General features: G+C 39.5%; 1 protein-coding gene across 4 annotated transcripts in view; it reads left to right on the top strand.

Moving 5' to 3' along the window:
* The window catches only part of SEPTIN7 (septin 7), a 202,048-nt gene that overhangs the window by 52,485 nt on the left and 123,643 nt on the right, over positions 1-25,920 (top strand). Inside the window, exon 4 of one of the 4 annotated variants that reach the window (XM_085005832.1) lies at positions 6,636-6,760. The exons of the other annotated variants lie outside the window; for them this stretch is intronic. The gene's annotated coding sequence lies outside the window, so the exon portion shown is untranslated. The remainder of the gene's footprint in view (positions 1-6,635; positions 6,761-25,920) is intronic. 4 annotated transcript variants of the gene reach the window in all.

The raw sequence follows: 25,920 nt of genomic DNA, 5'->3' as shown, positions 1-25,920 counted from the left end.
TGAGGTTGTGAGGATGAAAGAAGAGACATGAAGGAACTTGCTAGACTGATAGGAATATTCTGTATCTTGATTAAGATCTATGTTACATAAATGTACCCATTGTCAAAAATCACTCAATGGTATACTTGAGATATGTGTACTTTGTTGTCTGTAAACTTTACCTCACTAAAAATCAAAAAAGAGGCATTCCCTGCTGGTGGCCTAGCAGGTTAAGGATCTGGCAGTTGTCATTTCTGTGGCATGGGTTTGATTCTCAGCCCAGGGAACTTATGCATGCTGCAGGTGCAGCCAAAAACAAAAAAACCCAACCCCCCCCCAAAAAAAAACCCAGACCAGAAAAACAAACACAAAAAGGGGGAAAACTATAAAAGTATTGAACTTGGTTAAAGATATGCATACTAAAATGTAGAGGGGTAAAGTGTATAGAGGTTTGTAATTTACTCTGAAATACATCAAAAAATAAATGAAAAGAGGATGGGTACATGGACAGACATGTGATAAAGCAAGTACAGTAAAGGGTTAATTATGGAATCCAGATAGATAGTGGGGTATATGGCTGTTAACGATAACATTCTTACATCCTTCCTAGATATTCAAAAAATTTTATAGTGAAATGTTGGGGGAAAAATAGATTAGAGGAGTTCCCGTCATGGCGCAGCAGAAACTGACTAGGAACCATGAGGTTGCAGGTTCGATCCCTGGCCTTGCTCAGTGGGTTAAGGATCCGGTGTTGCCATGAGCTGTGGTGTAGGTCACAGTTGTGGCGAGGATGTGATGTTGCTGTGGCTGTGGTGTAGGCTGGAAGCTGTAGCTCCGATTGGATCCCTAGCCTGGGAACCTCCATATGCCTTGGGCATGGCCCTAAAAAGCAAAAAAGAAAAAAAAAAAAAAAGAAAGAAAAGAAAAAAAGAGAATTTAGGAGAAAATTAAAATGAAGGCTAGGTAAAAAGGATGAAACTGAAGTTAGAACCTTATAAAGAAGTACAGCTCTGTCCTAGAGTTCCCTAAGAGCCAAAGCAAAAAGGGTAGTGATGACGTGGGAGAGGAAGAGAAAGAGATAAAAGGGAATGAGGAAAAGGGAGAAATATCTGGGTTATACAATTAGCAATACCCATATGACTGAAAAAAAAAATTGTTCTTTGGAATACTACTCAGCCATAAAAAAGAATGACATCATGCCATTTGCAGCAACATGGATGGAGCTAGAGAATCTCACACTGAGTGAAATGAGCCAGAAAGACAAAGACAAATACCATATGATATCACTTATAACTGGAATCTAATATCCAGCACAAATGAACATCTCCTCAAAAGAGAAAATCATGGACTTGGAGAAGAGACTTGTGGTTGCCTGATGGGAGGGGGAGGGAGTGGGAGGGATCGGGAGCTTGGGCTTATCAGACACAACTTAGAATAGATTTACAAGGAGATCCTGCTGAATAGCATTGAGAACTTTATCTAGATACTCATGTTGCAACAGAAGAAAGGCTGGGGGGAAAATGTAATTGTAATGTATACATGTAAGGATAACCTGACCCCCTTGCTGTACAGTGGGGAAAAAAAAAATCCAGAAATAAACTTATATCATGTCAAAAAAAAAAATTGTTCTAGTAAAGTGCCGTTTCCCTGATATAGACAAGCTTTCATGAAGAGAGCACTGTCCAATGTATGCAATGTGATTCTGTGAATTAGGATGAGCTTGGAACAGAGACACCTTCTATAACAGGCCAAAAAATGCATTCCTTTCTCATGTAATAGTCTATAGGTAGTGCTCTGAGACGCATTTGGTGACTTAGTTCAACAGAAAATAGGTGATTGGTACTCCAAAATTCTACATTGTAGAAAAAGACTGCAGTTATTTTGTACACAAGAAAAAAAAAATTGTGTACAAAGACAGAAGTACTCCTGAAAATCTCTAAGAAATATTCTATCACTTGTCTCATCGATCTTCTCCAGTTCCTCTTCCTAAATCCATTCCTCTATGAATGATATGCTGCATACCATAGGGATGACAATGACAATACCAGCTTTCTTTTACCATACTTTAACAATTCTAAGATAATTTTTTTCCACATTTTGACATCTCTGGAATGGGCATGGTTCTTCCAATCAATGACATGTCATAATTGATAGAGTTTTTTCTTTCATAATGATACAAAAAATAATGGTGTTTCTTAAAAATCAATGACGTGTTCAGCTTAACAAAACAATTTTCAAGTGCTTCATAGTTCAGTGTATTTTCATCTTGTTTAAGCCTCACAACATCATATTTTGGTGAGATGGGTAATTATTCCTATTCCAAATATGGAAATTGAGATTCAGAAAGTTTAAATGACCTCTCCAAAGTCCTCAGCTAAACTATGATGAAGCCATGATGCTAATCTGAGCTCTCTAAATATGAAATGTCCTGCTTTCTCTTAATATTACACAAAATATTTAGAGAACGAAATCTCCATGGAAACAGGGATTTTGTTTTACTTACTACTATAGCACCAGAGTATGGAACATTGCTTGGCACATATTATGTATTTAGTAAGTATTTATTGAATGAATTGATGTCAGAGAAGGGAATGAGAGTTCGGAACGGAAAGAGCCTGTGGACTGCAGTGAGTGGCCATCCTGCCATTTTATTTTTTCCTGCTTTGATGAACTTCTTCTCATTAATCACTCAAATAGCACCTACTCCATGATGCCTTCCACAGGTTAAGCTAAATATATTCACCGCCTAATGACCTGAGAGGCAACCTGGTATAGCGCAAAGCATACTGATTTTTGCATAAGAAGTCCTGGTTTTAAATCCCTTCTGATTTTAACCATCTACTAGCCAAAAACAAATAAAAAAACCTGGGAGAAATTACTTAATTTCCTGATCTTCAGTTTTCTTACTGGCAAAATTGGGACTGACTAATAAAAACTACCAGATTGCATTATTGTGAAACTTAAAAGAGACTAGACATGTGAAGGTAACTGAGACATAACAGAAGTTCAATAATATTAATTCTTTTCTCTTTCCTACACTATGCTCCACTTGAACTTGGTAGAGACTTCCATTTTTGCACCTCCCATTTTTCTCCACATGATCGTGGGTTTTTAAAAGAACCTCATTTAGTTGATATCCACCTCTCCAGAACCCAGGAGAGTGTCAGACACGTTCTAAGTGTTTTCAGACTTTATTCATTCATTTTTTTAATCTATAAATATTTATTATGTGCCTGTAATGTGCCAGACTCTTTCCTACTTGCTGAGTCTCTGCCAGTGAACAAAACTAGCAAAAATCCTTGCCCCCGTGGAGACAGATGGACAATACATGAATAAATAATGTACGGTGATAAGTGCTACAGAGAAAAATAAAACAGAGAATGGGGATAGGAAGTGTGTTGGGGGGTACCTGGGGGTGACTTGCTGTAGCATTAATATGAGTGTTAAAGAAAAGCCTTATTTGTATGGTGACTTTTGAACAGAGACTCTAAGGAAATGAGGGGAATGCCATATCTGGGTCAAATTTGAATAGCAACGTGAATATTTATAGGAAAAACAAATAGAAAAAAGCAGACAGAACATTCCAGAATGTGAGACTATTTGGTCAAAACCCTGACAGACTTAAGTCAAAGGCTTGCTTGGGCAATATTAAATGAACCGGTCCAACTGAAGTATCAGGACCTTGAATACCAGGAAAAGAATTTGCGTTTTATCTTGTGGACAATGGTGATCCACTGGAACCTTTTAGGCTAGAGGGTGTGACAGAATCCTATATAGCACTACAGGAAACCTAATCTAGCAGAGCAATCATGCAGGAAGTATTGAAGGGAAAGAATAGCAGTTCTATCATAGACATCTTGAGTTTGACATCATGGTGGGGTTTTCAAAAAGAATGTATTCAGCAAACAGTCAAAAATATAGGCCTGGAGTTGAGAGGTGAAGGCCTGAGATCTGAGGGGCGTAGCCCATCTGAATCCTAACAGCTGATTGTAATCATTTTCCGAGAGCTGCAGACTCTTACTGTGAGCAACAAACAGATCTTGTTAGAATTTTACTTCTGGCCTGAAAACTGGTAGAACATTCCTCTTTGAAATTTTCCAAACTTAGGCCAAACTAGAGCACCGAAGTTAGCGGTAATGAGAGTGATATGCAGGACCTGACAGGGCGACATGCCAGAAAATTAAGTAGGAAAAAACTCTGAAAGGTGGGGCACAACAGGCCTTGGGAAGCTCAGACTCTCGAGAAATCTGGAGGAACATATATCATGCCAGATGCTTCAGCATTATGGGAGGGCTTTTGTTTAAAAGCTTGCTATGAGAAATGATTTAGACACTCTTCACAAAGCAACATGCCAGTGATTCATCCTGTCTGAAAAACATGCAGCCTCTCACATTTGACTTTTCAATCTCACACTGGTTGAAAATAACCAAAGTGATCTCTTTGTCATTTGGAATAACTTCTCACTCACCCACCAACAAACAAGGGAGGGGGGAGTCTCTGAAAACTGAGGAGTGGGGTTTGTATTTGAGGAAAAAATTTGCAGGAGCCAGTTGCAGTATTATATAAGATTCTTGAGTCCTACTGATGTGCTTGTGGCTGTGTGACAGTGGAATCTACCACTGAGAAAAAGGAAAGGAAAACATTATTGAAATAAACTTGGTTCTCATCCACAAAAGCAAAGGGCTGCCATTTTGTCTGGAATTCTAATCAGGTGTCTTGTCTATAATTAGTCACTGGCTCCTGGAAAGGAAAGAGACTAAAGAGATGCAAAAGAGAGGGCCTCTTTTCCTTGAAATGTATTTTCTTAGCCCAGGAATCTTTAAATATATTGCTTACATAACCCCTAAAAGAATTTTTTAGAACTGTGTAACTACTCACATATTTTAAGTTGTCATCTGAAATTTTTCATCACAGGATGAGATGATGATAGAATGTAATTGGGATAAATATTTCATGACACCATTTGATAAGATAGGTTTTAACATCCCAAAGGATAAACTCCAAATATTAAAGAGACCATGTAAAAATTTTCTAAACCAGTTTTATCCAATGTTTCTCAAAAAATTTGCCTGTCTTGCAAGATAGTCCAGTTAACTTTAAGGGAATCAGCACCACTAACTTTTACTGTTCAGCTGTTCCTTTTCCAGGGCTTACCCACAAGGCTAATTATCCTACTTCTAATGCCAAACTTCACTTGTAACAAATATCAATAAGATAGGCAAAGAAGGGAAGCCCCCATGCATGTGAGGAAACTTGATGAATAATAAGCAAAGGTGTCTTCATTAAACCAATATTTCTTTCTTGGTTTTTACTTCTATATGCATCTATAAAAAATAAGAATATTTTCCTACACCACCAAAATAGCAGCATTTCACCTAAAAAAAATAGCCAGTCCATATTAAAATTTCTCACGTATCTCCCAAATACTCTTTATGGGCTGGTTTTTATTCAACCTAGGATTCAATCCTGGGCCACATATTGCAGCTGGTTGTGATATCCCTTAAGTCTCTCTTAACCCAGAACATACATTCTACACTGGGGTGGTGTTGTCCCCAGGAGAGGGAGAATTTGTTCTTGGGGGATGGGAAAAAAAAGGTCTTACTCTTTTTACGTACAAAGCGCAGATATACACATAGTACACAGATACATATAAAGTATGCCTGTAATGTTGGGTTTTCATGGTAGGGGGACAATTAGGAAAAACATGTCTAAAAAGGCTCCAAGGGGTGGGGGGATGAGCAGTAACGAAAAGAAGGTTGAGAAATACTCATCTAGGGCCATCCCTCTTTCATGATACGAATGGATTGATGAGGCCTCCAAATCAATATTTTGGTGTATTCTCTTGTTTGGTTCCTAAGTGAGGTTTTCACAGCCCAGGCAATGCCCCACCATAAGATTTGTGATGAATGAGGTGGCAGACATGGAAATGTGCTGCTCAGATATCCCACCAAGAAAGGACTTGCTGCCCAGCTGGGAGAAATGTGGCTAGCTGAGATTTCTCAGCCTTCCAACGAAGGCCTCTTTCTCTGCCAATGAACAGTCTCTTGCACAAGGGCTTAGCTATTTCCACCCAACAGGAAAACTTCTAGGGGCAGTCCTGGCTCCAGAGCGGCCTTGGTGATCTGGTGGAGATGCTGTGAGATCCTTAGATAGTCTGGCAACTTAGCTGACCAACCCTGCTTTCTCCTTTTTTCTTTCATGGATGTTACTCCCCAATAAGACATTTGCTTTCTTAACTCTTAGCATCTTCTTCCTGGAGAAGCAAACTGGCTTACTCTTAGCAGATCAGATTTAAGAAAGAGTAAGGAGGTTTGAAGATTTGGAAAATGATTCCCTTAAAACTGTAGCCTAAATTCTTCACCTATCCCAGTGTAAGGAACTAGTCAGAGTTCAATTAAAGAAACAGAACAAAAAAAAAAAAAAAAAAAGAAACATAACACTAGGAAATATATATATTTAATGTGGGATTTATTATAGGAATTTGATATCACGCAACTAGGGGAGCTGGTTACACAGCTTATGTGAGCCTCTTGCTTCCATGTCTGGTGCTAAAGCCTGAAATTCTCAGAGAAAGCATTTGGAAAAGAAAGATGCCCATGAAGTGAGGGAAGCAAGGACCTCTAAGCCACCAATTTTAATGATGTGGCAATCTGCAGGAGAAGCTGGTGCCCTTCATCAGGGAGCTAAACACGTGTCTGGTCCAGGAGTCAGAAGGGTTGGAGAAGCTCCGGACCCAACTGGTCTTCCATCCCAACACGATCCAGTCTGTCCGTGAGACAAGGTGAGTGAGCTGCAACAGCACCTGGGCTGCACCAGCCTTCCAGGAGCAAAACCAGTCAGGCTGCTGCTCCACTGCTTCATTTTCACCTTCCCAACTCACATACGAAATCTCTTGAAGCCCACACTAACCTGGAGCTATGCAGATGAAGGGATCCTAGGTGCTCTGGTTTCAGTTAAGCTTCATTTATACACAAATCCATCCAGTATAGGCCTCCAAACCCAGTTTAAGGACCACTGACTTCACCAATGGCAAAGGGCCAGAGAACTTTTCTGAAAGTTGTGCTTGGGAGTTTAGGATTAAATTTCTAGCCTTGTTGCATATCACAAAAGTGAATGTGTTAAACCTAAAACTCTATCAGCAAGGAAGGCTATTGGTCCTTTACTCCAAGGCAGTGGAATATGTGGAGGGGTACAGGAAGCTTTCAGTCTTACAGAACTGGGTTTATGGGGCTGTTGGCTATTAATCTTCCTGAATTTCAGTTTCTTCATCCATAAAAGGGGCTGAACGTCCCTACTTTGCAGGATTCTCCAAGCATTACAATAGTGTACAGGAAGCCCAAGTGAACAGTGCCTGCATACAGTAAATGCTTGATAAATGGCAGCTGTTATTTCAAGCATGTCTTATAGCATCCAGATTAATAAAAGCACATTGAGATCTTAGATCTGTTGAATATTTGGAGGATCACGCAAGCCAAAGACTGCCTAAGCCAGGGTTAGAACTCAGAGAACCATCAGTTTATGCCCTGTGAAAGCAGAGTTCTCCATGTCCTTGGGTTTCAAGAGTGGGAGGGAAGATCAGACAGTCCCAGTTGGTTAGTTCTATTGATGAATGCCATCATTAGCTGCAGGCAAAGGCAGCAGTCAATAGGAAACCGTGCTCCACATTGGCCATGAAATTCAGTATTTCCTGAAGGCAGGGGCATCCTTCATGCCTCAGAGAGTTGGAATTGACTTGAGAATCATGGAGGCAAATAAAGTTGTGCAGGGTGGAAAAAGGTCATGCCTGTCCTATCATAATTTGGTTCTCTCCACCTCCAGCTCTCTTACACCAATATATAACTTAAGGGCCACAAACATACTTCCTGGCCAGAATGCACTTGGTCCCAAATCAGTCAAGAATCTGGTTCAAGAAACAGAAACCCAAGTCAAACCAGCTATAAACAAACAAACAAATAAGTAAACAAGGATGCAAGGAAGAGGACGGATGGAAGGAAGGAGTAAGATTATTATTTATCAGTTTATTTTTATTTGGCTTATGCAATAGGACATGCAGGAGGAGAGGACCTCAGGGAATTACAGGGATTTAGCTGTACAGTCAGATCTCTCTGTCTGTTTCTCCTTCTGTCTCTGTCTCTCTCATATCACTTTACTTCTCTGCTCTGTTTATATTCTCTCCTACTACAGATGGGCTTCTGCTACCTTGCTATGGAGAAGTAGAGCATGGTTCCAACAACTACTGGTAATATCATCTCAGTCTAGTAACATCAACTTCCTTTTCCCAAAACCTGATATAAAGTCCCAGGAAAAGGAGAGTTCCTAATATGGCTCAGAGGAAATGAATTTGACTAGCATCAGTGAGGACACAGGTTTGATCCCTGGCCTCACTCAGTGGGTTAAGGATCCACTGTTACTGTGATCTGTCGTGTATGTAGGTCACAGATACAGCTTGGATCCTGAGTTGCTGTGGCTGTGGTATAGGCCGGCAGCTCCAGCTCCGATTGGACCCCTAACCTGGGAACCTCCATATGCTGTGGGTGCAGCCCTAAAAAGACAAAAGACAAAAAGACAAAATAATAATAATAAAGTCTCAGGAAAAGACCCTAATTGGTTTGGGTCTAGCCCCAAAACACATTTCTAGTCAATCACTGTGACCAAGTAAATGGGATCTGTGGGTGGTCAAGTCTGGGTTTCACGCTCACCCCCGTAGACGGAAGACTGGCTTGGCCACCCATTAAAACTGCAAGGGGTGGATCACGTCTCCCAAATGAGATAATATGTTGTACCAGGAGAAGATGGGGGAAGGGATGCTGAACAGAAACAATTGACAGTTCTAGTATAGAGCCTTTGTATCTCAAGGTTTTGTTTTGTCATCCAGTAAATGTCTCTGAAAAGAGATATTTTTATAGTTGCAAAGGAAAACTCTTTGTTGAAAGAAAGAAAAGAAAATGGAGAAAAGGAGAGAGGAGCTGGGTGAACAAGGCTGTCATTAAACCTCTTTTGGAAAGTATCATCTTTTGGAAAGTATCATCTTTTGGAAAGTATCATCTCTTTGTGACTTCAGGTACGTAATATCTAGGAGTATGACTCTCATATTTTCTTCGACCAGCCTCTAATCTCAGTATCTAAGCCTCAGGGGCTAAGAGTAGCATCTACCTTATAGGACTTCTCTGAGAATTCTGTGAGTTAATGCAAATAAAATATGTACTATGATACCTGATGCACAGAAAGGTATTTTTATACATGAAAAACATAATCTATGTAAATTTATGTAGTACCCATCTCCCCACTGCACACTGGGGGCTCTTGGTTGCAAATCCTGCAACTCCGTACTTAGAATTATTTTCCTGGCCCATAGAGGCTTATTTAGGAAGCTAATGCTCCTCACACCAACTCTCAACTGACAGGAGTCAGTGGATAAATATTCTAGCTTCCTGGTCCCCTAGCGAGACGACTCTGAGTTTCCCAGCATGACTGCACTCCAACTGATTCATCTGAAAACACGCTCCTTCTTCTGGCTTCTTTTCCTTCCCTGTCTTACTATTCCCACTCCCCTAATAGTGTTTTCTAGAATCACCTCCTAAATGAACTTCTTGCACTTGAATCCTTGTATCAGAATCTGCCTATGGCAAATCTAAAGTAAGCTAATACATTTGCAAAGAAAGTTTATGAAAGAAAATGCACCAGAATGTTCACCGTCATTATTCTCTGACTGGTGGGATTTCAGATGATTTTTATTTTTTTTTTATCTGTATCTAAAACATTTTTCACAGATGTGACCATGGAGAGCAACTAATTGATTATCAAAACAGTCTAAAATATTGGAGTTCCCTGGTGGCCTAGCAGGTTAAGGATCCAACGTTGTCACTGCTATGGTTCAGGTTGCTGCTGTGGTTCAGGTTAGATCCCTGACCCAGAAACTTCCATGTGCCATAATTCTGGCCAAAAAATTAAGAAATAAAAGGGAGTTCCATTGTAGCACAGCAGAAACGAATCTGACCAATATCCATGAGAATGTGGATTCAATCCCTGGCCTCACTCAGGGGGTCAGCGATCTGGCGTTGCCTAGAGCTGTGATGTAGGTCACAGATACAGCTCAGATCCTGTGTTGCTGTGGCTGTGGCGTAAGCCAGCAGCTGTAGCTCCAATTTGACCCCTAGCCAGGGAACTTCCATATACCGCGCTTGCAGCCCTAAAAAAGCAAAAAAAGGAAAAAAAGTAAGAAATAAAAGATATTAAGTTCATTTTTAGTTTCTATAAAACCTGAATACCTTTTCTTTCTACTTCTAATTTGGTATAATAAACAAGTCTTCTCATTTTTTATCCCACTAAGTCCACGCCTAGCACCAAGCCTTCACTTGTACTTTAAGCGGCACTTTCTATTAATCCTGCCTCTTCCACAAGCCCTCCCTGATTCACTCCAACCCATGATGCCATTTTTGTGTCTATTTATTCTATGTATTATCTAACTGACAGTATGAATTCCTCCCATACTTTACATCACTTTAAAGAGATGCATGTAAAATATCACTTTGCTATGGATCTCTCAACTTTCTAGAATATTTGGATCAGCTGTAAAACTACTTCCAACACAAAAAAGGTGTTAGACCAATTCAAGATAAAATGCTTTTTCTCCAAATTATTTATGACAATATCTGAGCTGCATCTGCTGCTTCAGTCTTTAACAAAGGGGCTGTTTTACAGGACAGTAGCAATGGGGGGCGAAAAGGAAAGAACAGAAGCTAGTTCTGATGCACTCATACCGCCATCCATAAATGATCTTTTCATGAGGACACAGCCGATAAGGAGAGAAGGGAAGACAAAAAGCATTCTTGACTTAGGAATGGAATAGCAGCTCCCCCTCTGTGTCTGATTCAGTTGCTCAGAATGGCTTTCTTATGGCTGTGCCTCTTGTGAATTATGAGCCTGTCTTTCTCTTCCCTGCAGGCTTCATATTAAAAACAAGATGCAGCTGCCAGGGCCTCCAGAGATTTCCCAGCAGTCTACTCTGGTGAAACAAAATACCATGTTATGCTGGAAAACTAGCCAATTCTTTTTTCACATGGGCTGTGCTATCTCGTGGCCTGGATGAAGGATCCCAGGCCTGGACACTAACTGTTTTTCCTGAGATTTGTGGCGTGATCTTCTAGACAGTATTCAATCTTTTTGTGTTTCAGCTTCCCAGCATAATATGTCTAATTATCTCTTAAAAAGACTGTATTTTTTTTTTTTTTTGGCTTTTATCTTTGTAGGGCTGCACCTGCAGCATATGGAGGTTCCCAGGCTAGGGGTCCAATTGCAGGATCTGAGCTGCGTCTGCGACCGACACCACAGTTCACAGCAATGCCAGATCCTTAACCCACTGAGCAAGGCCAGGGATCCAACCCAAATCCTCATGGTTTCTAGTTGGGTTCATTAACCACTGAGCCACGATGGGAACTCCTGTATGTATTTGTATAATACATGTACACTCTACCTTCTTGAAATACTGTCCTAAAGGAGAGCATTTGGTTACCATTAGACCTACTATTTTACTTCCAAGAAGACAGAGGTTCTGTGGCTCTGTTGCCACAGATGATTTGGGATTTCAACAGGCTTGTGATCTTCCTTATTTGCATCTTTTGTGTCATTACTACCAGAAGGGTTCCATTATATAAATGGACTGAGGTTTATACATAATGATTGGTTGAGCTGCTTCTGATGATGCAATCCCAGCTTTATCTGCCCAGAAGAAAATAGGTCTGTAACCTCATGGAAATTTGGAGTACGTTAGTGAAATGTTGGAGTATACTTGAAATCAGATTGGAGGCTCTCTTTAGTTTAAACAGCTAGAACTCTTATTAGAGACTGAGGCTGAAAGTAAACATGATGCCCCATGTTTATTTATCATATACCGATTTCAATCTTTAAACAATAGGATAGGCTTCAGATGGCAGCAAAGGCTGGAGTAAGCCTATAGCAAAGGAGACAGAAGAATGTGAGAAATGACTGAGCGCTTGCTGATGACAGTAGCTCTCCAAGTGATGACAGACAGCCCTCAATACACATTCCTTTCTCCCTCTCCTATTTCACTCTACTGATTATCTAGCAAGTAGCATAAATGAGGATCCCTTTTCTGTTAGATATACCTTGTTTTCAGAACCCTTTAATAGACTGAAATCATCAGATGCTAAGTATCAAATTTCTTTCTGACCTCGTCCTGGGTTGTACATGGGAGGATAGATAAAGAGCCAATTAGTGATACAAATGTTTATTTTTACATGCATTTAGACAAACAGGTCCCTTTGGGAGTAGTATGGGAAAGTAGTTCGATTTACCAATTGAGGGGCAAAGGTAGAGTCTTAATTTTTTTCTACCCTTTTTTTTTTTTTAGGGCCACACTTGTGGCATATGGAGGTTCCCAGGCTAGGAGTCAAATCAAAGCTACATCTTCCGGCCTATGCCACAGCCACAGCAACGCAGGATCCAAGCGAGTCTGCAACCTACACCACAGCTCATTGCAATGCCGGATATCCAACTCACTGAGTGAGGGCCAGGGATCAAACCTTTGTCCTCATGGATACTAGTTGAGTTCACTACTGCTGAGTCACAACGGGAACTCCCTTTTCTACCTTTTTTGTAATAAGTGTTCAATAAATATATTTGGGTTGAGCTATTAAATTGAAAATATCCATGCCCATTTTGAAGAACATAATCTGCAAGGAAATTATTAAATCTAATGAATAGGTAAACTATACCTTGACCTCCTTCTCTCCTTTTCAATTGTGAAGTGCTTTCCTAGTATGACTTGTTAATTTTTACAAGTTGTAACAGTCTCTGAAGGAAAGGAGTTAATAATCTCCATCATTCCATTTTACAGATGTGAGAACTGAAGTATAAGGCACTCAGCCCAGCGTGAGTCAGAGTCCAAATAGAACAATGTGAAAATGGGACAGAAGAAGCAGAGATGCAGCCCAGAGGCTTCTTTGGGGCTGCCTTTCTATCTCCTGCCCCATCTGACTCTGTAACAACTTGGGAAGCCCTGGCATGACACTCTGGTACAAGAGGAAAAATTTCCTCCTGCCCGTCAGAGGGGTAGAGCAAGGAGGACAATCCTTGGACTCAGGGCAGGGCCTCTAGTTCCGCACTGTATGCCCACCTCCACCCATTCTACTCCAAGGCCCACCTGTCTTGGCACTTGGCCTGACCCTAGTGAACTCCGGTCAAATGAAAGAAAGAGTAAATGGATAGCTTGTGACTCCACTAGGGCATTTGAAACATTAAATCAGTATTTCTTAAAATGGTACAGCCAACACCTGCCCCCTACCTTTTTTTTTTTTTTTTTAGGGCCACACCTGCAGCATATGGAAGTTCCCAAGCGAGGGGTCCAATTGGGGCTGTAGCTGCAGGCCTACACCACAGCTACGGCAACGCAGGATCCAAGCCATGTCTACAAACTACACCACAGCTCACGGCAATGCCAGATCCTTAACCCACTGAGCAAGGTCAGGGATCAAACCTGCATCCTCATGGATGCTAGTTGGGTTTATTACCATGGAAACTCCCAGTTGGCACCTTTAGAAGAGAAAAAAAAAGCCCCCTAGCATCAGTTATCTGCAGTTGTCCCTACCAAAACAGCAATAAGAATCTCTCCAGATTGGAGTTCACATCGTGGCTCAGTGGTTAACGAACCCGACTAGCATCCATGAGGACATGGGTTCGATCCCCAGCCTGAATCAGTGGGTTAAGGATCTGGTATTACCGTGAGCTGTGGTGTAGGTTGCAGAGATGGCTCAGATCCCTCGTTGCTGTGGCTCTGTGGCTCTGGCATAGGCCGACGACAGCTACAGCTCCAAATGGACCCCTGGCCTGGGAACCTCCATGTACCGTGGGTGTGGTCCAAAAAGACAAAAAAAAAAAAAAAAAAGTGAGGAATCTCTCCAGATTGACTTGGGATGATATGCATTAGTTCCAGTGATGCCCTTTTCTAATAAAACAAATACCTAAGTAAACAAGTAAACACAAATACCATATATGGGGAAGGGTCCAGAATGTGTTATGAAGTATGAAAGTTATAAAAGAGTCCATTTACGGGGCTATGTGCTTTTAAATGCATTATCTCATTTGATCCTCACAAAAGCCCTCTGAGGCATGTATTCTTTTTATAGATAAGGAAACCCAGACTTAGAGAAGTTAAGCAACTTGCCCAGAATCACACAGCTTGATAAAAATGGAGATTTATAACCAAGTCTCTTTGAATCCAAAGCCTAGCATCTCACTGCCTCTCTGGTTCTTATTCACACTCTGGCCTCTTGAATTCTCTCTTCCTTCTTTTCTTTCTCTTAGTTCCCAACTTTTATTTCTCTCCCTTTCTATTCCTCTCTCTTTCTCTCCTCCCTTTCTCTATCAAACTCTCTCTTCTACCACATATGTTTGTCTATACATAACCTTTTTTTTTTTTTTCTCACATTCTCCAAGGAGTCCACGATTTAGAAAATTTTATTGCCAGAGAACCTTGTCAGGCCTAGATTGAAAGACCAAGCAGGGTGTCCATGACTCCAGCCACCAGGTCACTGCCCAGCTGCTGAGCACATCCCAGACTCACAGACTCTGCCTGGGCTGGGGCTGTCCTTGCATTTTGTCACTGGGATTTAAAAATGGCAATGATTAATTTTAGAAGCTGTGTTTAAAAATGACTGCTACTTAGATTTTGTCAACTAGTTGGAAAAAACATGTGCTCTTAATATAAATAATATGCATCAGAGATTTGCATGGGTTCTTCTGTTGAGACCCTCTTCATGCTCTAGAAATTGTGAAAATTGAAAGATTATCCAAGCAGCAGTGGCATTCAACCTTCCTTTGATTCAACACATATCTGCACACGTCCAATAGCTAACATTTTGAGTAATGACTCTACAAAACACATGCTGTGTGGTTTACATACACTATCTTATTTAATTAAAGATTGTAGGGGTTAAACAATAACCCAATTGTGTCTTGCCAGTACTTGGCAGAGCCAGCTCTCCAATACAGGTGCGCCTCATGTCAACCCTTCTTCTCTCAGCGACAAGCATTGGGCCATCCTTGTAAAAGACAGATGAAAACAGCCCAGCATACAACTTGGAATCCAGTAGTAAAAATTTTTTAAATATTCACAAATGTAAAAATAAAGGGAAGAATGCAACCTAACATTACCCTCTCAGTCCAACAGATAAGGAGTAGTCACGATTTCTTTAAAAGAGAAAATCTTGGGAGTTCCCCTTGTGGCGCAGTGGAAACGAATCTAACTAGGAACCATGAGGTTGTGGGTTCTATCCCTGGCCTCGCTCAGTGGGTTAAAGATCCGGCATGGCTGTGAGCTATGGTGTAGGTCGCAGACGCGTCTCGGATCTGGCACTGCTGTGGCTGTGGTATAGGCCAGCAGCAACAGCTCTGATTAACCCCTAGCCAGGGAACCTCCACGTGCTGCGGGTGCGGCCCTAAGAGGACAAATGACAAACAAACAAACAAACAAAAAAAAAAAGAGAGAGAGAGAGAGAGAGAGAAAAAATAAATCTCTAATTTGTGTGGATGCTTAAAAAAAAAAAAAAAAAAAAAAAAAGAGCTTGGAGCAAAGAGGAAACCACAGAGCTACTCTGAGATGGGCAGCCTTCCAAACATCACAATTACTTTTGTGGAAAAGCAGAGCTAAGACCGAGGGGGTAAAAGTCCAGAAAGTCAATGGCCAGGGTGGGTTTAAAACTTGTTCTGTGCATCTAGAGATAAAGAAGTCAGAAGGGCCAAGGAAAGATTAGAGTTAATGACCCACATGACAGTCAATCCTTGATATTGGAGGGGCAGCTGCTACCATCAGAGAAGAAGAGATGCTGAGAATTTAAGAATTAACCACCAACACTGGAGAGCCCTTAGAGGCCAAGACCTTTCCTTGGTTTATTTTGTTTTGCTATAAATCATTTACTTAATACACTGTAGTTCTTAGGGTAGTACACGCTGTATTAATTTATAATCATTATCAGCTTGAGAGAGAAAACACAACGTTTGTATACAAAAGAAAATATCTCTTACATTGTTTTCTTTAGATACATGACTGGTGTAGGAAATCAATGCCAAGATTAATTTTTGAAGTGTTGCCTAAACTCCCAACAGTTTTCAAATGATTTTAAATCTTAGTCTAATTGGCAATGAAGCAGTCTCCCACACCAAAGATTCTACTTTTCATAAATATCCATCCATTTTGACTTTAAAACATATTCCAAAGTTTTGGAAAAAGGCAGAGCTGGGGAGTTGAGTGGCTTGGTGAGAGAATCACAAGAACTTGACCCTCTTTAATACATGTTCATCAAGAACTCTATTTTTTCCATATGAGAACATTTATTCTGCTAATTCATTTTCCACTTGGAATCATATCTCTTAGTTGGGATGCTTCATGGAATCGTTAAACAAAAAAAGCTATAATGCAACTATTTCTCAGAAAAAGAAGTTTGTACTACATTTGCCCTTTAAGGGTTGTCTGATTGCAATTATCTTTCTCCAAAAAATCTTGCTAGAACTTGCAAAGTTCTAACAAATTGGTATGGAGTAGTCAGGCAATGGCAAGTACAAGAGGGAAAAAACAGCAGGTCCTGACTTTGAAAAGTATTAACATACATTCCAGTGCATTCCAAACACATAAAGAATAAACTTAGCAGGGAAAGGCATTCCATGTCCAAAATTGAATCTTCGAAACTGGGATCTGAGTAAAAGAAACACTTCATGTTACTGCTACACATAGAGAAACAGAGCAGAAATTGTAGGTCCAAATGAAGTGTTCGTGGAAGATTCGTGAGAGAGAAGGGCAAGCATACACCAAGTAGATACTTCTCATAAGGACATGCTTTGCAATTTGAGCATTTTTGAGCTTGCAATGGAATTTTAAAGCCATCCAGAAACAACAGATGTTTGAACCCAAATGATCCAATGTCTTGATGCCAAAATTAGGGCTCTGAAGAGGAACGTTAGAGTTGTAGCATATGAAGAACTACTTCAGTAACTCTTCTCCAGCGAAACAGTTGTAAGGGCTTTATTCTGGCTTGCTGACCCATCCTTTTATCGATGCGCGTTTCTACTCTAAGTGATAAACATTTCTGTCAAATGGAAGGTCTGCCTCCTAGGTCTAATTTCATTCACTCTCCTCTCTCTCCCTTTGGAGCACTCTGTCTCTAAATTGAATTATGAAACCAGGAGGAGGACCTTTCTGAACATTATTTATCCCCAAACTTGGAGTTTCCTTGTGGGGTAGTGGGTTGAGGATGTGGCATTGTCCCTGCAGTTGCTCCAGTCGTTGCTGTGACGAGGGTTTGATCCCTGGCCCAGGAACTTCCACATGCCGAGGCTGTGGCCAAAAAAAAAAAAAACCTTTTACATATGAAAACCAGTAACAGGTTATGGTTGAACCTGTACAGCACAGAACTATCTAGCTAATTTAGTAGTTATAAGCAGCAAGTCAGATTATTTCAAGCAAGCCAACAAAAACTGGCCAATAACAATCCCCACCAACAATAAATAAGCAAACGCCATTTTGCAAGGCACTTTTTCCCCCGCAGATTAAATAGGTAATATAAATGCAAAAATCTCTGCTTTTACTTGGTTTTAAGGATGCATCGAGGTTGTTGTATAATTCTAAAATAAGGTGGTTGTTTCCTCATTAGCATGTCAGATTGACTTGTCCCTCACCCTCCTCTGTTAAAAAAATGAATGCAACTTAGACTTCAGAGTCTTTATTGAGTTTTCAAAGAAACTTTTTGTACATCTCATTTACCAAATAAATTTCCCATCAAGGTAGCAAGGTTTATTGGTTTCCGGAAGGATGTTTCTTAGTTCGGCCACACAAAACTATAAAATAGCACCTGTGGGGAGAAAGTGGCAATATGGTCATGGTTCTAAACTGGAGCCAGGAGCTCAAACTGTAACTGCGTTGTAAAAATAGCATTGCAGCTATGATTATAATTTCGCTCCACAGCATGTATATGCGTGGTATGAACAGGAAATGGGAGTACATCTTCTGAGTCTGATAAGATTCTCTAATGTAAGACATATGCTGTTTCTTAGCTAAAGAGCTAGACCTAGCCAGAAATGGGAAAAGCATATATGTTTATCTTTTACCCAAAGATTAAACCTATCAGGCTTTGGAAGATTTTTTGAATTGCTATATGAATCAAGGGGATGAAGTCAAGAAAAGTGCAGCATAGATTCAAATGTGAAAGAAATACCTTTATTAGAAAAATGAAAACTTGAAGTAACTTCCAGAGGAAAATAAATTGAGGGAGCTATGCATCCTGAGACTGTGTTTTCTCAGGGAAGCCTCTGCAGATCAGAGCTGCTCCTTAGAGAAATCGGTCCTAATCAAGGGGACACTCCTGACAAAAGAATCTCCATTGTCTATAAAAGGCCAAAGTTGAATTCACTAAGGATTGCATGCTTTAAGGACATTCTATAATATCAATATTAATTCCTAGTTCTATTTATGACAAATAGAAATGTGACAAAATGCCCTTGAGATTACTTTTATCATCTAGGAAGGAAGTGGTCGTTTAAAACATGTTTCCGGATTTAGCATTGCCAAGAAAATAGAAGATAAAGCAATATGGCTCAGCAAGAGATACATGACAGTACATTGAAGTACAGAGAGACTTACTACATTATCAAATTCTATAGTTCACATTAGGGACAATGAAAAGGAGCTGATATCAGTGTCTATCATCAAAAAACAAACTTTGATTTATTATTCTTTGATGCAAATTGTAGTAAAGAAAACCCATAACAGCTGGAAAAGAAACAAGCAAAAAAAAGGTAGTTTAGTTTCTAGGCTCTATTCCTTTACAAACAGAAGCTGGTGGAGATTTTTCTGGTTATTCAGAATAAGAATAAGAATAAATTGGCTCATTCAACAAATATTTATCAAGTGCTTCCTGTGCATGAAGCACTGTTGTAATTGCGAGGGATGTAACAGTAGGACAGACAGACAAGTAGGAATGTTCTACTTACACCCCAGTAGAAGTCGGTCAATAAATACACAAAAGGACAGAACTTCAAGGGTAATGAGTGCTGTTGAGGGAATAAAAGGGTGATATGTAGAAAAAAACCCAACAGAGTAAGTGAGGGCCATTTTAATTCAATAGTCAACCCAGGACTTGCTTGGGCCAAGACCTGAATAATGAGAATCCCAATTGATGATATATGGGAGAGTGTCCTAAGAGTAGAGGCAAGAGCTAGTGCGAAGGTCCTAAGGATGGAACAAACGTGATTTCTTCAAGAAACAGAAACACTTTCAATGAGGTCAGAACATGGTGACTGATAGGGAGAGGAGAAGAGAGGAGGCAGTAAGGTCAGATCATATAGGACCCATTGCTGTACCTTGGTAAGAGGTTTGGATTTCTTTTAAAGAACAATGAGAAATCACTGGAGAATTCTGTGGCCTTGATTTGATTTTTATGTTTTTTTATTATCATTTTTTAATAGCTATTTCCCCAATACAATTTTTTTTCTACTGTACAGCATGGTGACCCAGTTATACATATGTGTACACATTCTCCTTTTGCACATGATCAGGCTCCATCATAAGTGACTAGACATAGTTCCCAGTGCTACACAGCAGGATTGCATTGCTAATCCATTCCAAAGGCAATAATCATAAAATATTTTTGATATCCAAGAATGTGTGAATAACAAGAAAATGAATCCCTCAAGAAATTAAATTCAGTTGAAATTTCCATGGTACCCTTCTCGGTCCTGTTCCCCTCCCTCTTTAAAGGTAGTTCATGTCCCAAATCTTATGTTTATAAATCTCGTACATGTCTTTGTGCTTTATCCGCCTCCCCTCACGACCGCTCATACATATCCATAAACAATATGTGTAACACTGCCTTGCATTTTTTGTTAAGGTGTAATTGACATTGTGTGTTTTTGAACTTCATATAATGGTACCATTCTGAATATATTCTTCAGTTTGGTCTTTTTCCCATCTATTATACTTTTTTGAGATTTATTCACACTGATGTATAGAGTTCTTATTCAGTGTTTTTGTTTTTGTTTTTGTTTTTTGCCACGCCCGTGGCATGGGGAGGTTCTGGGGCCAGGGATTGAACTATTCTCTTATATTAAAATACTAAAAGTTATCCATTCTTTGGCTAAGGGGCATTCATGTTGTTTTCAGTGTTTCTGTTCATATCTCTCTGAGCAAAGGCAATGGAATATGGAGAGACAAGAGCAAAAATATGAAAACCAGTTGAAAGAGTCTTCAGAGTGCAGGCAGAAAGCCAGCAATGGCTAGGGCTAAGGTAACACCAACTGAGATGAAGAGACATACATATTTTGGAAATACAGCTGATTGGACTTACAGCTTTAATAGGGAGGAGGTAAGAAATCAAGGATGAATTCTAACTTTTGGCTTTGAGCTATTTTTGAGGCATCTGAAGGCCCAAATCTTAGAATTTCAAAAGGTAACACATGATGTGATATTTTATTTCTTAAGGTTATCGAAAATCTTCCTTATACTTTTTTCTCCTCTAGTGCCTTGCAATATACAGTGTTAAGTACATGATAAAACTTTGTTGAATCAATAAATAATTGAATGAGTAATAGATTTCACGATTGGTTCTCTATGGTACATTGGGATTATATTGAGATTTAGTTACATGACAATCTAGATTATCTTCAGATTAAGGAAATCAGTGAGGTTTTGTTAAAATAATCAAGGGGGGAACATTTGTGTTTGAGAGTTATTGATAAAACAAAATTGGCTCTACGTTGAACATTTTTGAAACTGAGTGATGGATATGTAGGAGTTGCAGTTTTGTGAATGTTTGAAAATTACCATGATAAAAAGTTTAAAAACATATAAGAAAATATTTAGCTATCTTCCCATCAAGATGAGAATTGCCTCAATATGGCTCTTCAAATAAACATACAAAACCAGAATAACCGCTCTATGTATGTGGCTTGTCAGAGAATTCAGGAAGTCCAGCCAAAGTTCTTAACCTTTTGGGGTTTACAAACTCCTTAGAGAATTGACAAAACATGTGAACACTTTTCCCAGAAAAAAAAAATCACAAATACACAATTTTGCATAAATATATCAGGATTTGTTTTTAATCCTTTTTAAAGCTTTTGTCCCAGACCAGGTTAAGAAATCCAGATAGATTCAGGTAAAAAAAAACCTCACTGAAGTTCTGACTTTAGGACTATGCATTCTCAGGTAATTTGTTAATTTGGAATTTTGTCCTATTAGTTTTTTGGTTTGTTTTTTTTTTTTTTTTTTTCTTTTTCTATTTTGGACGCACCCACGCCATATGGAAGTTCCTGGGCTAGGGATCAAATCCAAGCCAGAGCTGCAAGTTGCAACCTACACCACAGCTGCAGCAACGCTGGATTCTTAACCCACGGCACCAGGCCTGGGATCAAACCTGTGCCTCCAGAGAGACAAGCCAGATGTCAACCCACTGTGCCACAGAAGGAAATCCATGTCTTATTATAAGTTTTTAATGTTCTACTTTCCACGGTTGATGCTTACATTCCTAGCTAGAGTTTGCTGCTGGATGATTAGAGTTTCAGTTGTCTTGGTCACTTTCAAGCAGTGTGATCCTGAAAAAATCACTTAATTTTTCAAAAGCTCAGCTTCCTTTTCTGAAAGTTTGAAATAGTAATACACCGGATGCTATTGGTGATAAAAATGAGCTAATATAATTGAAAATCATTTGTAAGATTTAAAGAACACTGTAAACTGGTGGTAAAAAAACGTTTATGTGTATTATGTGCCCAGAACTCTTCTAAACATTTCAAGTACTATTATTAACTTCATTTTTACACATGAAAAACTGAGACACACAGAAGCAACTACCCTAATGTCATATGGCTAGTAAATGTTTGAACTAAAATTTGAGCCCAGGGAGTTTCCGTTGTGGCTCAGTGGGTTACAAACCCAACTAGTATCCATGAGGATGTGGGTTTGATCCCTGGCCTCTCTCAGTAAATTAAGGATCCAGCATTGCAACGAGCTGTAGTTTAGGTCACAGATATGTCTCAGATCCTGAGTTGCTGTGGCTATGGGTAGGTAGCTCTGATTCAGCCTCTAGCCTGGAAACTTCCATATGTCACAGGTGCAGCCCTAAAAACAAAAACAAAAATTGAGCCTAGCCAATCTGACACTAGGATGTATGTTCTTAATCTTTATACTGTGAATTTTATTTTGCTTGCCTTGAATATAACACCCTTCCACTGCTCCATGATATAATATTGTGCTCATCTGATAAATGCTATCAACCTCAGACTGAAGGGAGAAGTGTAATTCAAATTCAAGTGGCAGCCAGATTCTAATGGAAAAAATTGTGTCATCTTGTCATTGTTTAATTTAAAAAATTAAAGTTTTAATGAAAATTGGAGTTCCCGTCGTGGCGCAGTGGTTAACGAATCCGACTAGGAACCATGAGGTTGTGGGTTCGGTCCCTGCCCTTGCTCAGTGGGTTAAGGGTCCGGCATTGCCGTGAGCTGTGGTGTAGGTCGCAGACGCGGCTCGGATCCCGCGTTGCTGTGGCTCTGGTGTAGGCCAGTGGCTACAGCTCCGATTCGACCCCTAGCCTGGGAACCTCCATATGTGGCGGGAGCGGCCCAAGAAATAGCAAAAAGACAAAAAAAAAAATAAATAAAAATAAAAATAATAAAATAAAAAAAAAGTTTTAATGAAAATTAAATTTTATGTTTTTAAAACTGTTTAATATTTATATCATAAGATTTTACTTTAAGTTCTTTTTTTGAAAAAGTGGCTAACTTCAGGGCTGGGGCAAGAAAAATAAAAGGTATGTCTGGAGCATCTTGTGATGCCAAAAAAGTAAGGCAGTATTCAGAAACCAATGGCAGCATATTAAAAAGACATAGGGGCCAACCAGAAAGAACTCCCAGTGACCAAAGATGAAACAGTTTTCACAAGAAATAAAAAACAATAGCACTGTATTATAATTCATAGAATAAAGCAAATATCCATGAATCTTATTGATATTAACAAATAATTGAATTTTAAAATAAATTAGGTGGAAGAAAAAAGCCGTGTGATTTTTCTCCCATCCTCAAAGCTGTGATTTTTGTCCTCATCTGTGTTTGAAAAGCTTATTATTCAGATCCTTCATAAAATCTTCCCAAACACATGAGGGTTCTCCATGAAGATGAAAAGTGAATAGCAATCCTTTCTTTCAGAATCTTTCAGAATTAATTTGCTTCCTAGAGCGATTATAATGCATCACTCCTCCTTTGCAGGATTTTGCTAAAACCTGGATGGACGCCTCCATTATAGACATTACTGCTGTATTTTTGCAGCTTTCTGATAACATGAGAGTAGTGCTGAGGTCACTTTTCTATACCTGGGTGATGAGCTCTGCTCTCCACAGAAAGGATGAGGGCCTGTCCTAGATGATGTTAGATTATAAATGTACAGGATGGAAAAGAGAGCGCACTACAGAAAGTTATTCTTCTAGAAGCCAGAAATGTTAGCTTCCTTGGACATCTCTTGAGATGGTTAATAGCAGTTTCTTTTGTGTATGTAATTATGGCTAGATAGAAACCAATCTGTTAACAACAATTGCATTTGAGAACAAGATTCAATATATGAGTACAAGACCTAATATGGGGGTACATGGCAAGCATCCCTGAGATACTGAGCTGAAATAACCTCTACTTTATGAAACTATTATATAGAAATCAATAGCTTTCATATACACAAAAAACCACTTAAGAAATATAATGGAAAAGAATCTATTATAAAAAGCAATAATACATATAAAATACTTCATCTTCATTCATAATAAATGTTACTAAAACTTTAAAACCACACTCAGATACCAATTTTCTCCTATCAGACAGGCAAAAATCCAAACATTTTACAACATGTTCTGTTGGCATAGCTTTTATGCATATCGTATAAACTGACATGTCTCATTAAAAGGCAATTTGGCAGTTGTATCAAAATTACAAATGCATTTATCCTTTAACCTGCCAATGCTTCTTCTGGGAGTTTATCCTTTATACCAGCAACATGTGAAGTGGCTGATGTGCACTGTTACTCATTGCAGCACTGGCAGTAATAGCAAACGATTGTGGAGGGGAGGGGTGGAGAGGATCAAGCATTCATCAAAAAAGACTTTTTTTTTTAAGGGCCCTACATGTGATGTCTGGAAGTTCCCAGGCTAGGAGCTGAAATTGGGGCTGTAGCTGCCTGCCTACACCACAGGTACAGCAACAGTAACAGCAACAGCAACAGCAACATGGGATCCTAGCATTATCTGCAACCTACACCACAGCTTACAGCAACGCCAGATCCTTAACCCACTGAGCAAGGCCAGGGATCGAACCCGCATCCTCATGGATACTAATTGGGCTCATTTCCACTGAGCCACAACAAGAACTCCCATTCATCAAAAGACTTTTTATACAAAATGTTTTTGTCCTGTTGTGTAGCACTGGGAACTATGTCTAGTCACTTATGATGGAGCATGATAATGTGAGAAAATAGAATGTGTACATGTATGTGTAACTGGGTCACCATGCTGTACAGAGGGGAAAAAATTGTATTGGGGAAATAACAATTTAAAAAAATTAAAATTAAAATAAATAAATAAAATAAAATTATATAAATATCAGTTGAGGGACATTTTACAAAACACCTGACTTGTACTCCCTAAAAGTATCAAGGTCAACAAAACCAAGGAAAGTCTAAGACACTGTCACTGTCAAAAGGAGCCTAAAGGGAGTTCCCGTCGTGGCGCAGTGGTTAACGAATCCGACTAGGAACCATGAGGTTGCGGGTTCGGTCCCTGCCCTTGCTCAGTGGGTTAACGATCCGGCGTTGCCGTGAGCTGAGGTGTAGGTTGCAGACGTGGCTCGGATCCTGCGTTGCTGTGGCTCTGGTGTAGGCCGGTGGCTACAGCTCCGATTCAACCCCTAGCCTGGGAACCTCCATATGCCGCAGGAGTGGCCCAAGAAATAGCAACAACGACAAAAAGACAAAAAAAAAAAAAAAAAAAAAAAAAGGAGTCTAAGAAAACATGATGCATGAATATAACATAAGCTCCTGGAAAAGAAAACAGTAAAACTAAGGAAATTTGAAAAAGCATGGACTTCAGTTAATAATGCTGGATCAATATTAGCTCAATAATTATTATAACAAGTGTACCATGCTAAAGTAAAATTTAATAATAGGGGAAAACAGGTATATGAGAATTCTCTGTATTATCCTCATAATATTTCTGTAAATATTAAAACTGATCTTAAGAGATGAAAGTTACAGAATTCCTATCATTTCTCAGTGGTAATGAACCCGACTAGTATCTATGAGGACGCTCTTTGATCCCTGGCCTCGCTCAGTGGGTTAAGCATCTTCGCTCAGTGTTAAGGATCCTGCGTTGCTGTGAGCTGTGGTGTAGGTCACAGACATGGCTCGGATCCCACGTTGCTATGGCAGCTCCAATTCTGAGTGACCCCTAATCCTTGAAGATGCATATGCTGCAGATGCAGCCCTAAAAAGACAAACAAACAAACAAACAAACAAAAAGAAATGAAAGTTAGGAGTTCCCGTTGGGGCCCTAGAACGCAAAAAAAAAAAAAAAAAGTTATTAACAAAAATTATAGGATAGCCATATGATGGGATAATTCTTTGCAATGTTTGGGAAAGAAAAAGGAAGCTCTTTCTGAACTGTTAAGGAAAGATCTGCAAGGCTATGAAATGAAAAGAACAATTGTATAAGTACTTGTATTTGCCCAAATAAGTAATGCACACACCATACCTAATAACAGTAGTCACTTTCAGGATTAAGTAGGTAAAACAGGGGGGATGGAGAAAGAAGTGGGAAGAAGGAGAACACACACAGACACACATACAAACTATGTGAATGCAATACCTATTTAATTTTATTGACTCTGGCCTATAGGATCCTCTACGAATAA

The sequence above is a fragment of the Sus scrofa genome, chromosome 18 (genome assembly GCF_054392235.1).
Source record: "Sus scrofa isolate SSC_HxYL_T2T_F1_AM1 chromosome 18, Sscrofa_HxYL_maternal_Yorkshire_Landrace_v2.0, whole genome shotgun sequence".
Lineage (NCBI taxonomy): Eukaryota > Metazoa > Chordata > Mammalia > Artiodactyla > Suidae > Sus > Sus scrofa.
This window is presented reverse-complemented; position numbering and strand designations above follow the sequence as displayed.